Source organism: Solanum tuberosum, unplaced genomic scaffold (assembly GCF_000226075.1).
Source record: "Solanum tuberosum cultivar DM 1-3 516 R44 unplaced genomic scaffold, SolTub_3.0 scf00458, whole genome shotgun sequence".
Classification (NCBI taxonomy): Eukaryota; Viridiplantae; Streptophyta; class Magnoliopsida; order Solanales; family Solanaceae; genus Solanum; species Solanum tuberosum.
The window spans coordinates 89,384-108,977 of NW_006239378.1; the positions used below are offsets into that span (position 1 = coordinate 89,384).

General features: G+C 30.4%; 1 pseudogene; it reads right to left on the bottom strand.

Annotated features, from left to right (window-relative positions):
* Positions 1 to 7,899: 7,899 nt before the first annotated feature.
* Positions 7,900 to 19,594, bottom strand: part of LOC102594526 ((-)-germacrene D synthase-like) — a 33,840-nt pseudogene continuing 22,145 nt past the window's right edge.

A 19,594-nucleotide genomic window follows, 5' to 3' on the forward strand; every position in this document is an offset into this window, starting at 1 on the left:
ATACAACAGTTATTTTTGAGTTGTAGCAAGACTTCTTTTCAAAAGTTAAAAACATAACTTTCTCCAAAAGCACTTTTGAAATTTTTTACTCTACAGATAATATTTAAACTCAAATTAGACCATGATAACATAAGTCTATTTATAAAGATTTAGAGTCTGATATTGCTGTTAGGAGACCAGAAACACTTATTTTGAAAAATCATGTGTTTGGCAATTAGTAAAAGTGCTTTTAAATAGAAGTAAAAACAGTTTTTCTGTTATTGGAAAGAAGTTAAAAATATCTGCTTCATAAAAAAAAAAAACATAAGCAAAAAATTATTTTTCTCAAGACATATACATATTTACCAATATATTTTTATTAATTAACATATCTCATAAGTTTGGTTAAATTTCATTTAGGAATTTTATTTTTTATAATAAATTTTACATTTTATTTTACGTTTATATATTATTATTTTATGTATATTTTTACAGAATTAGAAAAAAAAGATAATAAAAATATTTCTGTAAGGTTAGAAAAAAGAGGAAAAATAACAATTAAAGATTTTAACCCTCCCACAAAAAGGCATAATATTGATTAAAAATTTAAAATGTACATTTTAATTTAATTAAAATAAAAGTTTAATTAACTTTTTTTATTATAGATATTTAAAGTACTTTCTCTCTATAGAATAATCTTAATACTAAAAATACATTAATAGTTATTGTTTTTTTCGTAATTTGACTCTCAAAAACACTTTTTTAAAAAGATCAGTCAAACACATTTTGCCTATTAAAAAACACTTTTCAAATATATTAAACAAACACAAATTATTATTTTTCAAAAATGCTTTTCTAAAAAATTATTTTTAAAAAATTATTTTTAAAATAAGTCGTTTTTAACAATAATGCTCTTAAATTGGTAGGGGTGATTGCGGGGTCTATACCCATTAATGAAAATTGGCAACCGATAAATTAGATAGGGTGCACATGAAATTTGACCACTAATATCATCAAGAGCAAAAATGTTAGTGGTCACAGTAGACATTGAAATTTTATGAAACTCTAAAAGATGTGTTCAATTTGAGTTATGTCTATATAAAGGGTATTATATTTTTTTAAAAGGCATCTCAAATATTTCACAAATTCATGAAATACTCATAAAAAGATCAAATTTTAATCATCCTAGTTTGAGAAATACGCCACAAACGATCCTCAAATCAAGGGAGGAACAAAATTGAACCCGCACTATTTATCAATAAAGTTATGTTTCTTCATATTTTATTTGTGATTGCAATTTATTTTCTATCACTTTAAAATTTGTTGCAAGCAATGACTATCTAGGGTGGCCATCATATTTGGTTAGACTTGTTCATTCTGGAAGATTTGATGTTGCTTGGGATAGTTGAAGTATACTAGTGATTCATCACGCACAACTTTGTTTATGAGAATTTATAGGAGAGCTACTATGAAAATTTACAGTTGTTGGGTTGCGGGCTGCGGGCTATGCCGGGCCAGCCCACTTATTAAATTATAAATTATAATTTAGAAATATTATCATCGATAAAACAATATTACATGGTGTTAATGTACTACTTGTTAATCAAATCCACAAATAAAATTATCTTTATAATATTTATAAGTTTGTTCTCAAGTAAAAGTATAAATGTCTAAATAGAAATATTAACTTAATTGTTTTGTAATTATCACAATAAAACACAAAAAATATGACAATATTTTATCTATAAAAAAAAAAATTGAACTCCTTAAAATAATTCATGAAACTTATGGCGTAACTAACACTTCATGAAACTTATGGCATATCCAACACCAAAACATCATCTTCATCAAACATATCTGAATAAACTTTAAACAGAATTTGAGTTTGGACTCTTGTTATTTTTAATATTATATTATATTTTTATTTCTCCCATGGGCCGGCCCTACCTATATTTCTCAAGCCCCACAAATCAGCAGGCTTATCCAGGCCGGGCTAAAAAAATATTTTCTTAAATGGGCTCCAAAAATCTTAGTCTAGTCCTATTAAATCACATATTAGGCCAGGCCGGCCCAACGGGCCTAGCCCAAATTAACGGCTCTAATTTTCTATAATCAATAAGAAAATGATGTGGGAATAATATTGTATTTCTTTGTTCCTTTTTATTTGTTCAATTTTTCTTTTTTATCTATGCTTTTTTACTTGTTATTTTGACAAAGTAAGATAGAATAACTTTTTTTTACCTATTATACCCTCAATTTATTAATATCAAATTAATGTCTTTAAAAAATATAGCTAGTAAAGATCTTTGGGATCCTATCAATTAATAGAGATAAAAATGGTAAACTCACTGTACCAATCAATATTTTCTTGATAGGTATGTTAAGTCAAAATTTGACAAGTAAAAAGGGACCGAGGGAGTAATAAGTTATGTGAAATAAAAGAATGTTGTTTATTTAGAAAGTGTGGTAGTTTCTTGATACCATCAAGTTATAATCAGTGACATTAATTACTCCCTCTGTATAACAATAGTTGTCCACTATGTTACTTTAGGATGTCCAACAATACTTGTCCACTTTATGAAATCAATGAGAAATAATAATTTACTATTCTTTCAATTCCTCCGTCTTAAGAGAGATAATTATGAAAAATGATGTCTACGCATGAAAGTTATTTTTGACTCTCAAGATATATATTGGGGACATTATAGACAAATGGTATATACAAAATTCACTACTAAGGAAATTGTCCCAAAATACATCATTAAAAACAAGGAAGTAAGATCAATAGGCCCTCACGCTCATTCATCAGTGTTTAGATGTGTTTGGATGATGACATGGTTGAGAAAGCGGTTGATGCAACCATCTCAAAGAAAGGGAGATTTTGTAAAGTTTTCTACAAGGAATTGATAATGTGAAGAGGGTAAAATTTTAAACTTTAATTAAAGGCTGATTCTAAAGTTTTAAAAATGAAAGAATCTAAATACATTTTGAATTTTTGTTCAAGAGTGATAATTGTTTTGAATCAACCAAGAAGGCATGTGTGGTAGATCTTCTCCTTTGCTCTTTTTAATCTAACTTTGATAGTGTGATGTGTGCTATTGAGGAGTCTAAGAATTTAGACTCTACGACGATAGAACAATTGGAAGGTTCTTTATAATTCCACAAAGAAAATATGAAAAAGGATAAGAAGAGCTACTGAAGCAACTTTTTAAAACTCAAGCATCCATCAAAGATTTGAAGGTGAAAATGTTATAGAGAAAATCGACTAGACAAGGTTGTGCGGTCCATACCTATTAATGAGGAATAAAATGCACCATCTTTTGACGAAAGCAAATCTACTCTGTTGAAAATTAGCGACCAACTAATTATTATTATAGAGAAAAATTGGCGTTATAATTTCCATTTCTATAAATTGAGAGCTTCTGTTCATTTATAAAAAAAAAAATCCACCAAAAATCAAAGAGAGCAATAAAGAGTAATCTATAGATTATTTTTTATAGTCTATAAGAAAATAGTGGGAGGATAATATTATGGTGAGTTGTGTGACATAGAAGAATGTTGTTTAGTTAGAAAGTGTGGTTAGTCTCTTGACACCATCAAGCTGTAAGCAGTGGTATTAATTACTTTGTTTGGATATTATATTTTTATTTGATTAGAGTATTTGATGTTGTTGTTATTCTCTTATTATTGCTATTTAACATGAATTTTATTTTTGGGTGAAATTTTTATTTTTCCAACCTTGATTATTTAGGGTGACATGAAATTTGGTCACTCCCATTATCAAGAGCAAAAATGTTAGTTGTGAATATTTAGGGGCGTTATGACTTGAAAAATTATTGTATTTGGTTTCGTTTGTTAATTGAACCTTCTTACTTATCATTTTGTCAAATAAACACTTAAACTCGATAAAGAACAATATTTTAAACTCCTTTCTCACTTGATCATTGGGTATATAATACAACCAATGTAACTACACGTGGTATTCCAACGTTATTTTTTTATATATCATATATATTTTTATGACACATCAAAAATTATATATTAAAAAGATAAATAATATACAAAGAAAAAAAGTATGATTTTTATCTCTCTCTCATTGTCCGCTCTTTTCAGTTTTCACCATTTCCCACTTCATTCCTACTCACACCCTTTTCAATTTCTCCACACCCAAAAACTTCCTCAAACACAAAATTCATTAACCACTATATTTTTTTGGGGATGTATCAGTAGGCAAAATTATTCATTTAACTATTGTAATATGAGTTCTATTAATTTTGAATCGATAAAATCAAATATCAAGGAAATTCCAATAAACTCCTAATAAAAAAAATATTTGTATTATATATCAAAAATAAATAGTCTAATTTATTTTTGGAATAATTTTTTTTAATAGAGTAAAATATAATTTAATATATGAAAAAGATATAATGAATAACTTAGTCCAATAGCTCTAGTAATTATTTTTATAGTAATAGTTACCAAATTTAAATTCAAATTATAATTAATAAAATTTATTTAATAAAATAAATTCCCATTAAAGTTGATTTGCCTTATCAAAATAAATAGTATAATATTTTTTTAATAAATATGTTTTTATAGAGTAAAATAAAATTTAATTGACGAAAAAAAGATGTAACGAATAACTAAGTCAAACAACTTTAGTAATTATATTTTAAAACAATAATTTTGTAAGTGATGTGACATTACACGAGACACTATAAATGATTTAGATTGTTATTAATCTATATAAATTTGAAAGAATTTTTCTAACTCATTAATAAGCATGACTTGAAAAAAAAGATAAACCTTCTTTTGATCTTTGACTTTTAGATAATAGTTTTGATCAACAAAATTAAGAATTTTTTTTTTTTTTAAATTCTACATTATAAATAGGACTAGTTTCAAAAAAAAAAAAAAAAAAATAATAAAGTAATTAACTTACCATATATAGACATATTTTATATAGATTCTTACAAAAAAGGGTGGCGTTGGCGTCAGCATGATGTCAACAAATGAATAAAAATAGATATATATCATTTTAAAATTAAAAAAGGGGTATGAAAGTAATGAGACATTAAAGGGTAACTATTTCAAGGGAGGTTTCACAGACCGTTTAAGTCTCCATGGTCCGTGAAACACTTCACCGGCTGTATAGCCGGCTGTGAAGCTTTACCTACCCGACAGGGTTTCACTAAAATGGTATAACATTTTAATCCAAACTAGAAATGAGGCAAACTTGGTGGCGCTAGAAAGAGGAATCAAAGACCTTTAACTTAATAGGTCCAGGGCCACCTAGTTCATTATGTGCTAAGAGATATGATCGTTTAAAGTTGACCCAAAACTTAAAAACTAATGTGTGACTTGTACGGACCCCTAAACGGAGCATAAGCCACCACGAGCCGCCTAGGGTCCCGTCTAGGTGACCCCCACCTTGGCAGCCTTGGACGGTTGGCCACCATGCCTTAAACGGGTCGTGGACCTCTTAACGGACCGTTTAGGGTGTCGTGAAGGGTCCATGGTCCATTTTGGGTTTGTGAACTTGTCTGTTACTCCTCTTTAGCCCTTTTCGAAGTTCGAGGTGTTACATGAACGATTCAAATTTTAAGGGTAGAGTTGCGAGATGTTATATAATGATTCGGGTTGTAGCTTAGAGATTTTCGAGGTGTTACAAATTTCTACCAAGTAATTCTCACTATAAAAGTAATCCCAATTATAAACAAACAAAAATTGGTGGTAAATTAATCAAAGTGGTTGGCAAATTGAGTTATCAACTAAATACCAATTGATATTAATCTGTTGCTAAAAGGCTTGTTGGCTCAAAATGCTTTATTTGTTTAACAGAGACATTTTTTAATCAAACTATTAACAACGAACATTTATGGACTTAACAAAAATATTATTTTTAAAGAAATATTTTTCTTGTTTCTTTTCTTTTGAAATTCCTTTAACTAATAAAAAAGTAAAGTTTAATTATTTTTTCTTCTTACTTTCTTTTTATCAATAACAAAAGAAAGACTTTAAAGTAAATGCACAAGAGAAAAGTATTTAGAGAGACATTGATATATTGCTCAACTTCACAGTGATGTATAAATGAACAGAAATGACTATCTATTTATAAAAGAACAAAATTAAAGTTGCATGCAATGTTGTTTACAAAACTGCTTATTGGAGTAACAAATAAACATCCACAATTAAGTGTGAAAGAAATATAAGCATTCTAGAGGATTACAATTTCTTTATTCCATTTTCTTTATTTTGTCCTTTAATTAGCTTTCATACTTTAATGGGATCAACAAGCACCATAGAAATGACGTCTTTTAATTTATTTTAAGGGAAAATGCATAAGTACCCCCAGCCTATGCCCAAAATCCCTGAGACACACCTAACCTTTACTAAGGTCCTATTACCCCCCGAACTTATATTTTAGTTAATTGTTTACCACTTTTCGGCTTACGTGGTAATATAAACCAAATAGGTTGAAAGCTTTGTTCAACACGCGCCGGGCCTCACTTTTTCAACTTTCTAAAAAGTAGCTTTTACACTTCCCAAATTTTTTTGGTATCAAGGAGGAGGAAGCAGTCCTTCAATCAAGACGTTGCTCAGTTACACGTTGATACCATCAGAATATATTCATATGATGTAATATACGGTGATGGTATCACAGAGGAAAAAAAGGTGGGCGTTGGCGTCAGCATAATGTCAGCACATGAATAAAAATAGATATATGTCATTTTAAAATAAAAAAGGGATATGAAAGTAATGAGGCATTAAAGGGTAAATATTTTAAGGGAGGTTTCACGGACCGTTTAAGTCTCCACGGTCCGTGAAACACTTCACCGGTTGTGAAGCTTCACCTACCCGACAGGGCTTCACTAAAATGGGCATAACATTTTAATCCAAGATCGAAATGAGGCAAACTTGGTGGTGTTGGAAAGAGAACTCAAAAACCTTTAATTTGATAGGTCTGGGGCCACCTAGTTCATTATGTGCTGAGAGATATGATTGTTTGAAGTTGACCAAAACCTAAAAACTTATGTGTGACTTGTGCGGACCCCTAAACGGATCGTACAAGCCACCACGGGCCATCTAGGGTCCAGTCCAGGTGACCCCACCTTGTCAGCCTTGGACGGTTGGCCACCATGCCCTAAACAGGCCGTGGACCCCAAAACAGACCGTTTAGGGTGTCGTGAAGGGTCCATGGTCCATTTTGGGTTTGTGAACTTGTCTGTTACTCCTCTTTAGCCCTTTTCGAAGTTCGAGGTGTTACATGAACGATTCAAATTTTAAGGGTAGAGTTGCGAGATGTTATATAATGATTCGGGTTGTAGCTTAGAGATTTTCGAGGTGTTACAAATTTCTACCAAGTAATTCTCACTATAAAAGTAATCCCAATTATAAACAAACAAAAATTGGTGGTAAATTAATCGAACTGGTTGGCAAATTGAGTTATCAACCAAATACCAACTAATATTAATTTGTTGCTAAAAGGCTTGTTGGCTTAAAAATATTTTATTTGTGTAATAATAGAGACATTTTTTAACCAAACTATTAACAACGAACATTTATGAACTTAACAAAATTATTATTTTTAAAGAAATATTTTTCTTGTTTCTTTTCTTTCGAAATTCCTTTAATTAACTAATAAAAAAGTGGAAGTTTATTTTATTTTTTTTTCTTAGTTTCTTTTTATCAATTACAAAAGAAAGACTTTAAAGTAAATGCACAAGAGAAAAGTATTTAGAGAGACATTGATATATTGCTCAACTTCACAGTGATGTATAAATGAACAGAAATGACTATCTATTTATAAAAGAACAAAATTAAAGTTGCATGCAATGTTGTTTACAAAACTGCTTATTGGAGTAGCAAATAAACATCCACAATTAAGTGTGAAAGAAATATAAGCATTGTAGAGGATTACAATTTCTTTATTCCATTTTCTTTATTTTGTCCTTCAATTTGCTTTCATACTTTAATGGGATCAACAAGCACCATAGAAATGACGTCTTTTAAGTTATTTTTGGAAGAAGTATAAGCATCTTCATCTTTATAAAAGAATTCTGACGTCCTAATAAGGTTAAGCACTGTACGTCATGAGTAAAATTCTTGGTACTGTTATTGGTTTTAGCCATTGTTGATTCAAATCCTTCCAATTTTTCTCTATTATTTTCCTTATCCCCATGTAAGCTTCTTCCTTTGTGGCATCATATTCATTCATGTAACATTCAATACCAAAAGCTACATCTCCTCTTTCTATTTCTCTCTGCGTATCACATGAGCAACAACCATTAGACTAACAAGTACACAAGAGCCGAGATTGCAAGAGAAATAAAAATATAAAAAATAATATTAATATTCACTTTTAATACATATGTCAGATTTATCATAGTATTGCTATAAATAGTAATAAATAAAAAAGTATCGCTAAAATCAGTAATTATTTTTTAAAAGGTAACTCATCCAAGTAATTTTTTCCTAGATAATATATACCGGATATACAATATAGTGTATCTATGCATGAGCTATACACTGACTATGCATTATGATACACTTAAAAAACTAAATGTAGCTTAGCTATGCATGAAGGATACACTGAATACACATGAAGTATACATTAATTTTTACTCTCAATCAACTCGCAATCACCTCTAAACAATCCCAAATTTTAGATATGAAATCATCTCGATATTTTGAGTCATATTATATATAATAATACGAGTAAATAACTGTTGTAAAAATGGAGAAGATGCGAGAATTTATATACCTCATGTGTTACAATATCATTCAACAATCTTGCAATAATAGAGGAAGGGATGAGAATTGAAGGTTGTGTTATAATCCATTTGAATGTCTCTTTGGTTGCTTCATCGCCCATGCCTAGCCAAGAAGCAGCAGTAAGATTTGGGATAACACTAGTTTCAATTCCATTCTTCATATACTCCTCCATTCTGGGGACTGTGTTCCCATGATACCATTTTGCCTCTTGAAAATAAGCCCTCACCAACTTTTTCATCTGAAATTAATTACCTCATTTCTTTATAAATGAATGACTCATAAAATGGGACATAGCTTTTTTTGGTTTCCCACCCGGTGTCCGGAGCCCACCATTGGAGCTCCGATTAAATCTGGATCGCGCTTTGCAGGGCCCATTCGGGGGTGGCGCTCCCAATAGGATTTTCTCCATACCCAGGGCTCGAACCCGAGACCTCTGGTTAAGGGTGAAACACTCTCAACAGTGCACCACAAACCATGTTGGTAAATGGCACAAAGCTGCATAAGTGGAGTCAGGATGAGGAGTTTGGGGGTTTTAAACGATTCTGAAAAAAAAAGATTGGTCGTACCGTTGTTTTGTTTAACATTTCTAGAAAGACCACCTATTTATTCGTTTACCGGGTTCAGCACAAAATCATAAATAAGCTCAACCAATGATTGCCAAGCATTTGGTTAGGACATTTTTTTTGAAAAAAAGCATCAACTCTAACGTGAAAAACATTTTCATAACCCCTTTCTTCCCTACTAAAAACTCCTTAATTTATTTGTTGGATTATTAGGAGTAATAATTAATATCTATCACATAATTATCTCACTAATAGCAAAGTTGACTCGAAATGACTTGTTCTCCTTTGCCAACTCTTTCTCCACTTCATTGTAAAAATCTAGGAGAGCAGTGTAAAAGAGTTTCATATATGGCGCTAGCTTTTCTGCAACGTTGATGTTCCACCTACTGTATAAATAAAAGAGATTAACTTTTATCTACCGATGATAGTAGTGAATAAGAAAATTATATCGTCGATTTATTTTTAGAAATACATATTCCTTTTAATATATCCATATATTGTATACGCATTAGGTGGAGTCATTAATAAAATTCTTACTTACACATTATTACATGGAACAAATCTTGTAAGCGCTACTCTAACAAATATTGAAAAGATATATAGTTTAATAAAAGAAGAAATATTTTTAAATTTTGTGTCTATAAATATATCATAATATATGTATGGTTATAATATTTTGAAACTTATAATTTTAAATATTTCATAATACTTGCATGGCTTTCTCATTGAGGATAAAATAAAAGTTAAAGTAAATTCTTCAGAATTAATTAGTAGGAGTTTGATCATAGGATTTGAGACTCAAATTTGAAGATTTTTAATTTATAATCTCGTATATATTTTGAATTGATGATATATTATTGTATACCATCATTAGTTTTTTTTTTCTAAATAACGATAAAACTCTCTTTCCTAATAAACTAGAAAATATTTTTATTTCGTAATATTTTTCAAATTGAAATTGAATAAGCATTTGCTAATGTATTATTTGGTTTTAAAGTTAAATTGAAAAAAGCATTTGCTAAAATATCTAATTTCTAATGAATGATTCAAAGTTATGATCTAAAACATGTTCAAATGGGCTCTTAAACTATTGTCCTTTGGATGGGATGACGTATTACTTACCAGATGAGACATAGTAACTTTGTTGCCTAAATAATCGAAAGCTTAGAGCAACAACATGAAGGTCATGACTTTCACCAATCCATTCTTCATAACCATTATAGATTTCACTCAATGATTACTCAATCTCATGTTCAAAATGGTATGCCACTCCAAGCAATTGGATTGTGTTTATAAGTCCAAGTTTTTGCAAAGATTTGGAAGGAGAAATCACTAGCATTTTTCTCACTTCTTTTAGATCCTTGTGTTCCTTCTCTTCCCATTCATTGTCTCCATACTTTCCGCATTCAGTTCTAGCTATTTCTGCACCTTCTAATCGACCTGAACAACATATACGCGTAAATAAATAACTTTGTATAGATATATATATATATATCTATATTTCTTTGTGCTTCAATAAGTATTTGCAAACAGAATATGGATCAAGAGTGTTTCAACTGAAAACAAAATAATTCAATTTTTTATATTATCGACAGTACTGAACACATGTTAAAAAATTAAGAATTTTAAGGCTGTAGGGGAATACATTAGGTCATATTTATTTTTATATGTTCTCGAAGATAACTTGACAAATCCCATATTTTAAAAGGTCTTACCCGTAAATAATTTCTAGTAACTTGAAAGTGTAATTTTTTTTTTCTTTTACTCAGCGACACATAAAATATAAAATCAAACTAAAACATGGACACACTAGGCATTGATCAAATTTATCGAGAGATTAGCATAGGCAAGAAAATGGTCTCCTCAAAAAGTAGGATGATGATTGTCATGACTCCGACGTGTAATTTCGCTCTCACCACCAAATCCATCCATTTTTTCTAACTTTGTTTTTGTAGAGTTTGGAGTAGAGAAACTAAAGACGTAATAATATGCTTAATTAAGGTTTGATAACAGTAGTAGAAAGTAAGAGAAGTGAATTACATAAAGAAGTTTTGTTTAAGTTACTACTTCACACAGACATAAGCCTATTTATAAAGATTTAATTTAGTTAGGGTGCACATGAAATTTTACTACTCTCATCATCAAGAGCAAAAATTTTAGTGGCGACTGTGGACATTGAAATTTTGTGGGTTTACCAGATGTGTTCAATTTGAGTTGAGATTCTACAAAGTGACGGAGCTAGGATTTTCAAGAAGGGAGTTTATAAAATCTGAAAAAATAGACACACGAATTAGCCGAAGGGGGTTCGACTTCTGCTATATACACCTAAAAAATTATTTTAACCATGTATAAATAATATAATTTTCTACCAAAGGGGGTTTCGGATGAACCCCTGAATGTAAGGTGGCTCCGCCACTGATTTTGCATGGTGAGTTCAATTCCAATTAGGATTTTTGGATACTATTCAACCCTAAACCCTAGTTCATGCCTATATAAAGGGTACTCGAATATTCCACAAATTCATAGAATATTCATAAAAAGATCAAATTTAAATCATCCTAGTTTGAGAAATACGCCACAAATGACCCTCGAATCAAGGGAAGAACAGAATTGAACCCGCACTATCTATCAATAAAATTATATTTCTTCATATTTTATTTGTTATTACAATTTATTTTCTATCACTTTAAAATTTATTGCAAACAGTGACTATTTAGGATGGCCATTATATTTGACAAGTCCCAACTCTTATCGTCAAGAGCAAAAATATTAGTGGTGAATCCGATGATTGGACTAAACATGGTCTTGGATGATCCCTTTCAAGCTCCGATGAAATTGTTCCTTTGATTGATTTGGACTCGATCGGATTACTAATATATATCATACGGTGATTTGAAAAAATTATCTAAATACAGATCTTATTTTAATATAACCTCTAAAATATACATTTGATTGTATATGGTATGTGTATGTTGTGTATATGTATATGTATGTATGTATATTATATATATAAATATGTATATTATATGCATTAGTATGTATATATACAGTGACGCACACATGGTTTTCATTCAGGGGTTCGAATATTAAAAGTAAAAATGTGAAAAGGATGACTAAAAGGAGCGGGGCGAAAGACAAGATTAATTTTAACTCATATAACATATTTTTTCCTACTTATGTTTTGCTTTATTGAGCCTTTTTCAAATCTATTGTGCTTTTAGGGAAAAAATACAATAATTATTTTTGAGTTGTAGCAAAACTTCTTAACATTACTTTCTCCAAAAGCACTTTTGAGAATTTTTACTCTACACATAAAATTTAAACTCAAATTAGACCATGAAAACATGTCTATTTATAAAGATTTAGAGCCTGTTTGACATTGCTGTTGGGAGACCAGAAACACTTATTTTGAGAAAATAATACTTTTATTGAAAAATCATGTATTTGGCAATTAGTAAAAATGCTTTTAAATAGAAGTAGTAACAGTTTTTCTGTTGTTAGGAAGAAGTTAAAAATATCTGCTTCTTAAAAAAAAAACAGAAGCAAAAAATTATTTTTCTGAAGTCTAAAATATTCCTTTCATATATACATATTTACCAATGTATTCTTATTAATTAACATATCTCATAAGTTTGGTTAAATTTCATTTAAAAAATTTACTTTTTATAGTTAATTTTATTTTTTATTTTACGTTTATATATTATTATTTTATATTTTACATATTATTTTATGTATAATTTTACAGAATTAGAAAAAGAAGATAATAACAATATTTTTGTAAGGTTAGAAAAAAGAGAGAACAATAACAATCAAAGATTTTAACCCTCATAAAAAAGGTACTCCCTCCGTTTCACAAAGAATGATCTAGTTTGACTTGACATGGAGTTTAAGAAAATAAAAAAGTCTTTTGAATCATGTGGTCCTAATAAATTAATGTTATGTCAAACGTACAAAATTGTCCTTTAATCTTGTGGCCTTAAACATGCCACGTGGAAAACTGAAATTAAAATGTTACCAAAAAAAGAAAGAGGTCATTTTTTTTAAACAGACTAAAAAGGAAATTAAAGGAGGTCATTCTTTTTGAAACGGAGGGAGTATAATAGAGTGTATTACAAACTCTGTGGTGATCACAAAATACCTAGTTCTCTCTAGCTCGTATTTTCTTCATGCTTGTTAGTTAGTAGAGGTTTGTTACCGCATTAGGATTAGTAAGGTAAGACCTAGCCCCTCTTGCTTGTACTTATCCCTATTGAGATTTTTATTTCTAATAAAAGGCCGCTAGACACTTTGTCTAGTGGTAAATTTGCCCCAAAAAAAAACCCTCATAAAAAAGGTTTAATATTGATTGATAATTTAAAATGTACATTTTAATTTAATAAAAATAAAAAATTAATTAACTTTTTTATAATAGATATTTAAAATAGTTTTTCTCTATAAAATAATCTTAATATTAAAGGTACATTAATAATTATTTTTTTTAGTAATTTGACTATCAAAAAACACTTTTACAAAAAGATCAGTCAAACACATTTTGCCTATTAAAAAACACTTTTCAAATATATTAACCAAACACAAATTATTATTATTCAAAAACACTTTTCTAAAAAGTCATTTTAAAAAAGATAATTCTAATAATAAGTCATTTTTAACGATAATGCTCTTAAATTGGTAGGGGTGATTGTGGGGTCTATACCCATTAATGAGAAAGAAAAATGCACCATCTTTCGTCTGATAATTTTAAAATGTGCCCAAATTATTTTCAAAATAAATCTGCTATGTTGAAAATTGGCAACCGGTAAATTAGTTAGGGTGCACATGAAATTTGACTACTATCATCATCAAGAGTAAAAATGTTAGTGATGACGGTAGATATTGAAATTTTGTGGGATTCTATAAGATGTGTTCAATTCGAATTTATAAAGGGTACTATATTCCCTTTAAAGACATCTCGAATATCTTATAAATTTTCATGAAATATTCATAAAAATAAATAAATTTAAATCACCCTAATTTGAGAAATACGACACAAACGACCCTCGAATCAAAAGAGGAACAAAACTGAACTTGCACTATTTATCAATAAAGTTATGTTTCTTCATACTTTATTTATAATTGCAATTTATTTTTTATCACTTTAAAATTTGTTATCAGCCGTGACTATTTAGGGTGGCCATTATATTTGACAAGTCCCAATTCTTATCGTCAAGAGCAAAAATGCTAGTGGTGAATATTTAAGGTGGCCAAGAAATTTGATAAGTCTCACCTCCCATCATCAACAGTAAATATGTTAGTGATGAATATTTAAAATGGCCGTACCAAGTCCCATCATCAACGGTAATTATGTTACTGATGAATATTTAGAATGGTTGTACGTAAAATTTGATAAGTCCCAACTCCCATCATCAAAAGTTTTACTCAGTCGATACATAAAATTTAAACTTAAATTAAAACGTGAATACACTAGGTATTCAAATTTACCGAGAGATTAACATAGACAAGAAAATAGTCTCCCCAAATAGTAGAATGATGATTGTCACTCCGACATGTAATTTCCCTCTCGCTACCAAATCCATCCATTTTTTCAACTTAGTTTTTGTAGAGTTTGGAGTAGAGAAACTAAAGACGTAATAATATGCTTAATTAAGGTTTGATAACAGTAGTGGAAAGTAAGAGAACTGAATTACATAAAGAAGTTTTGTTTAAGTTACTACTTCACACAGACATAAGCCTATTATAAAGATTTAAATTAGTTAGGTGCACATGAAATTTGACCACTATCATCATCAAGAGCAAAAATATTGGTGGTGACGGTAGACAATGAAATTTTGTGGGACTCTACAAGATATGCTCAATTCGAGTTGGGATTCTATAAGGTGTGTTCAATCCAATTAGGATTTTTGGAGACTACTCAACCCTAAATCCTAGTTCATGCTTATATAAAGGATATTCCCTTAAAAGGCATCTCGAATATTCATAAAAAGATCAAATTCAAATCATTCTAATTTGAGAAATACATAAATTTCTTACGAGAGAAGAATCAAGGAATTAAGAAACAAAATTGTACCCGCACTATTTATCAATAATGTTATGTTTCTTCATATTTTATTTGTGATTGCAATTTATTTTCTGTTACTTTAAAATTTGTTGCAAACGATGACTATTTAGGGTGACCATTATATTTGACAAGTCCCAACTCTTATCGTCAAGAGCAAAAATGTTAGTGGTCTATTGTGATTTTAGGAAGAAAAAAAATGCAATAGCAATTGTTGAGTTGTAGTAAAACTTCTTTTCAAAAGTTGAAAACAAAATTTTCTCCAAAAGCACTTTTGAAAATATTTACTCAATCGATATATAAAATTTAAATTATGAAAACATGACTTGGCATTCGAATTTACCGAGAGATGAGCATAGGCAAGAAAATGATCTTCCCATACAGTTGGATGGTGATTTTCACTCCGACTTGTAATCTTCGTCTCACCATCAAATCCATCCATTTTTCAGAAAGGCTTTTGTAGTGTTTGGAATAGAGAAACTAAACACGTAATAATATGCTTAAGGTTTTATAACACTAGTAGAAATTAAGAGAAGTGAATTACTTAACGAAATTTTGTTCAAGTTACTACTTCACACAAACATAAGTCTGTTTATAAAGATTTAGAACCTGTTTGATAGTATTGTTGGAAGACTAGAAACACTTATTTTGAGAAAATAATATTTTTACTGAAAATTTATGTATTTGATAAAGCAGTAAAAGTGCTTTTAAATAAAAGAAAAAATAGATATTTTGCGGTTGGGAAAAAGTTAAATGCTTTTAAATAGAAGCAAAAATAGTTTTTATGTCGTTGGAAAGAAGTTAAAAATATCTACTTCTTAAAAAAAGCAGGCAGAAACAAAAATATTTTTCTCAGGACTAAAATATTTCTTCCATATATACATATTTACCAATATACTCTTATTAATTAATTAACATATCCCATAAATTTGATTAAATTTCATTTATTTTCTTTTTTATAATACATTTATATTTGATTTTACGTTTATATATTATTATTTTATATTTTACATATTATTTTGTGTTTAATTTTTCAGAATTAGGAAAAAAGATAATAATTTTTTTTGTAAGGTTAGAAAAAAGAGAAACAAAATAACAATTAAAGATTTCAACACTCTTAAAAAGGTATAAATTTGATCGAAAATTTAAATATGTACATTTTAATTTTAAAAAAATAAAAGTTTAATTATTTTTTTTATAATAGATATTTAAAGTAGTTTCTCTCTATAGAATAATCTTAATATTAAAAGTACATTAATAATTACTCTCTCCGTTTCACAAAGAATGACCTCCCTTCCTTTTTAGTCAGTTTCAAAAAGAACGACCTCTTTCCTTTTTTGGTAACATTTTACTTTTTGCTTTCCACGTGGCATGTTTAAGACCACAAGATTATGGGCAATTTTGTACATTTGACATAACTTTAATTTAGGACCACAAGATTCAAAAGTCTTCTTTATTTACTTAAACTCCGTGCCAAGTCAAACCAGGTCATTCTTTGTGAAACGGAGGGAGTATTATTTTTTCGTAATTTGACTTTCAAAATCACTTTTTTAAAAAAGATGAGCCAAACATATTTGCTTCTGAAAAATATTTTCAAATGTATTATCTAAACACAAATTATTATTTTTTCTAAATACTTTTTGAAAAGTCATTTTAAAAAGTATTTTTAAAATAAGTCGTTTTTAACTGTATTGCTCTTAAATTGGTTGTGGTGATTGTTGGGTCCATAGCCATTAATGAGAGAAAAAAATGCACGATATTTTGTTTGATAATTTTAAATGGTGTTGGTTAGACTTATGACAGCTAGGATTAGAGTAGTTTCTCAAGATAACTATTCTAGAAGCAGTTAGAAGGTTAGAAAGTTGTTAGAGTTAGTTAGCACAGTAACTTTTTCCTTTATACAGACATAGCAATGTAAATATACTTTTTTAGATGCTTTCAACTTAATGAGAATGAGTTCTCTTTCTTTCATAATTCTTTCTGTATCTTCTTCTTCATGATCCTTTTGCATCTTCTCGATGGTGATTACTCCATAAGTTTACATGGTATCATAGCTAAAGTGTTCGAGCAGGAGTTCATCATCAATTTGTGGTTATTCAGCTTGTGGTTGTTCAACTTTGTAGTGATTTTTTGTTGATTTGCTTATTACTGTTTCTTTTAGAGCTTCGATCTGTAATTCATGGTGATTGATGAGTCCAGTGATGCAGCAGTTGTCCCATCCCATTCAATCAAGATTGATCATTATCATCCCATGTATCTGCATCCATCAGATACCTCAGGTAGCTCTTTGGTTTCAATTTAGCTAACTGGTCCTGAAAATTATGCTATATGGAGTAGATCTATGCGTCTTGCTTTACTGGGAAAAAGTAAGCTTGGTTTTGTTGATGGGAAGCATACCAGAGACACATTTCCTTTATCTCTTCATGATCTATGGGAGAAGTGTAATGCCATTGTTCTCTCATGGATCATCAATTCAATCATGAAAGAGCTCTTGAGCAGCGTGATTTATGCCTCAAATGCATCAAAAGTTTGGAGTGATCTAAAGAAAAGGTTCGATAAGGTTGATGGATCTCGAATTAATTTTTTGCACAAGGAGATTCACTCTATGTCACAAGGTACACTCACTGTTTCCAATTACTTCTCTAGACTGCGTGAATGCTGGGATGAATTCGACGTCATAATGCCTTGCACAGGTTGTAACTGTCCTGAATCTAGGAATTACATGCAACATATTGATTATCAACATTTACTTCAGTTTCTCACTGATCTAAATGAGTCATATTCCCCAGTAGGAGTCAAATTCTTATGATGATTCCCTCTATCAATCAAGCTTATTCTATGGTGATCTCAGAGGAGAGCCAAAGGTCTCTTGGAAAATCAGTACAAAACCTTGATATTAATGAAGGAGATACTTTTTATACGAGCAAAGGAAATTTTAAGCCTAATTCCAGAGAATGAAGGGTGCAATTTAGGCCAACTTCTAGTCATGGGCATACTGGGCACACTAGGTCTGGCTACTACACAGGTTCAAGCTCTGACTCTAGGTCAGGCAACTCAGGCAATACCTCAAGCTCTAGCTCTAAACACAGAAAAAATAGTCATCTACAGTGTGATTATTGTCACTACATTGGTCATACTAGCGATCGATACTACCAGCTGCATGGATATCCTCTAGATTTTAGACAAAACTCAAGGAAGAAGTTTAACTCACACTCAGTTTCATCATCAGGATATAGAAATGCTGTCAGATATAGATGGTTATTCAGGTAGCTCTAGTAATGCATTGGGTGTTACTTCCTCCAAACCTACAGGTGCTTATGTACAACAATCTAGATCTTCTCAGATCTCTCATCCTAATGCTCCACACTTTACTCCTGAGTAATACAATCAAATTATGCATATGTTTGGACAAAATAGTAAGACTAGTGGTACTGCTCTATCTGCAAGTATGGTTAATCCCTCTAACCAATGGATAGTAGACACAGGATCAACCAATCATATGGTTAGTGATCATAGTCTACTATCCAACACTAGATCTCTTCTTAATACAGGCAAAGGTATGTTATGCTACCTACTGGAAACACAGCTAAAGTGAGTCACTTAGGTTCCTCTACAGCTTTGGAAAGACACGACATATTTCATGTGATGTATATACCCGAGTTTCAACATAACTTGCTATATGTGTCAAAACTTACCAAGGAATTGAACTGCTCAGTCCATTTCTATCCTGATTTTTGTACTTTTCAGGATCTCTTCAGTGGAAGGGTGAAGGGGACTGGTAAACATGTCCAAGGTTTGCATGCAGTGAATTCTCCATGCCTGAATGCAGGACATGACAAGCCTTAATGCATCAAGACTAGGTGTCATTTCTTAGTAGAGAAGTCTAATAATAATATAGGCATAGATCTATGGCATAAAAGATTTGTCACGCCCCGAGCCTACACCCTGGGCGGGACCGGCACTCGGAGACCATTGCTGGCCCCAAGCGAACCCTTGGCCTGGCTTTCTTAACTCAGCGGAAACCTGACTCAACAGAATAACTCAATGCCATGCAAAGACATAATCAACTTAACTGATAAAAATAAGGCCCAAATTAAAGGGGCAACTTGAGTCTCAAAATAGAATATTTACATATATACATAGATAAGAGACTCAAAACTAACTGACTGACTGTCTATGAAGCCTCCATAACACTGAGATGGATGTTGGGATAGACCCCGCAACA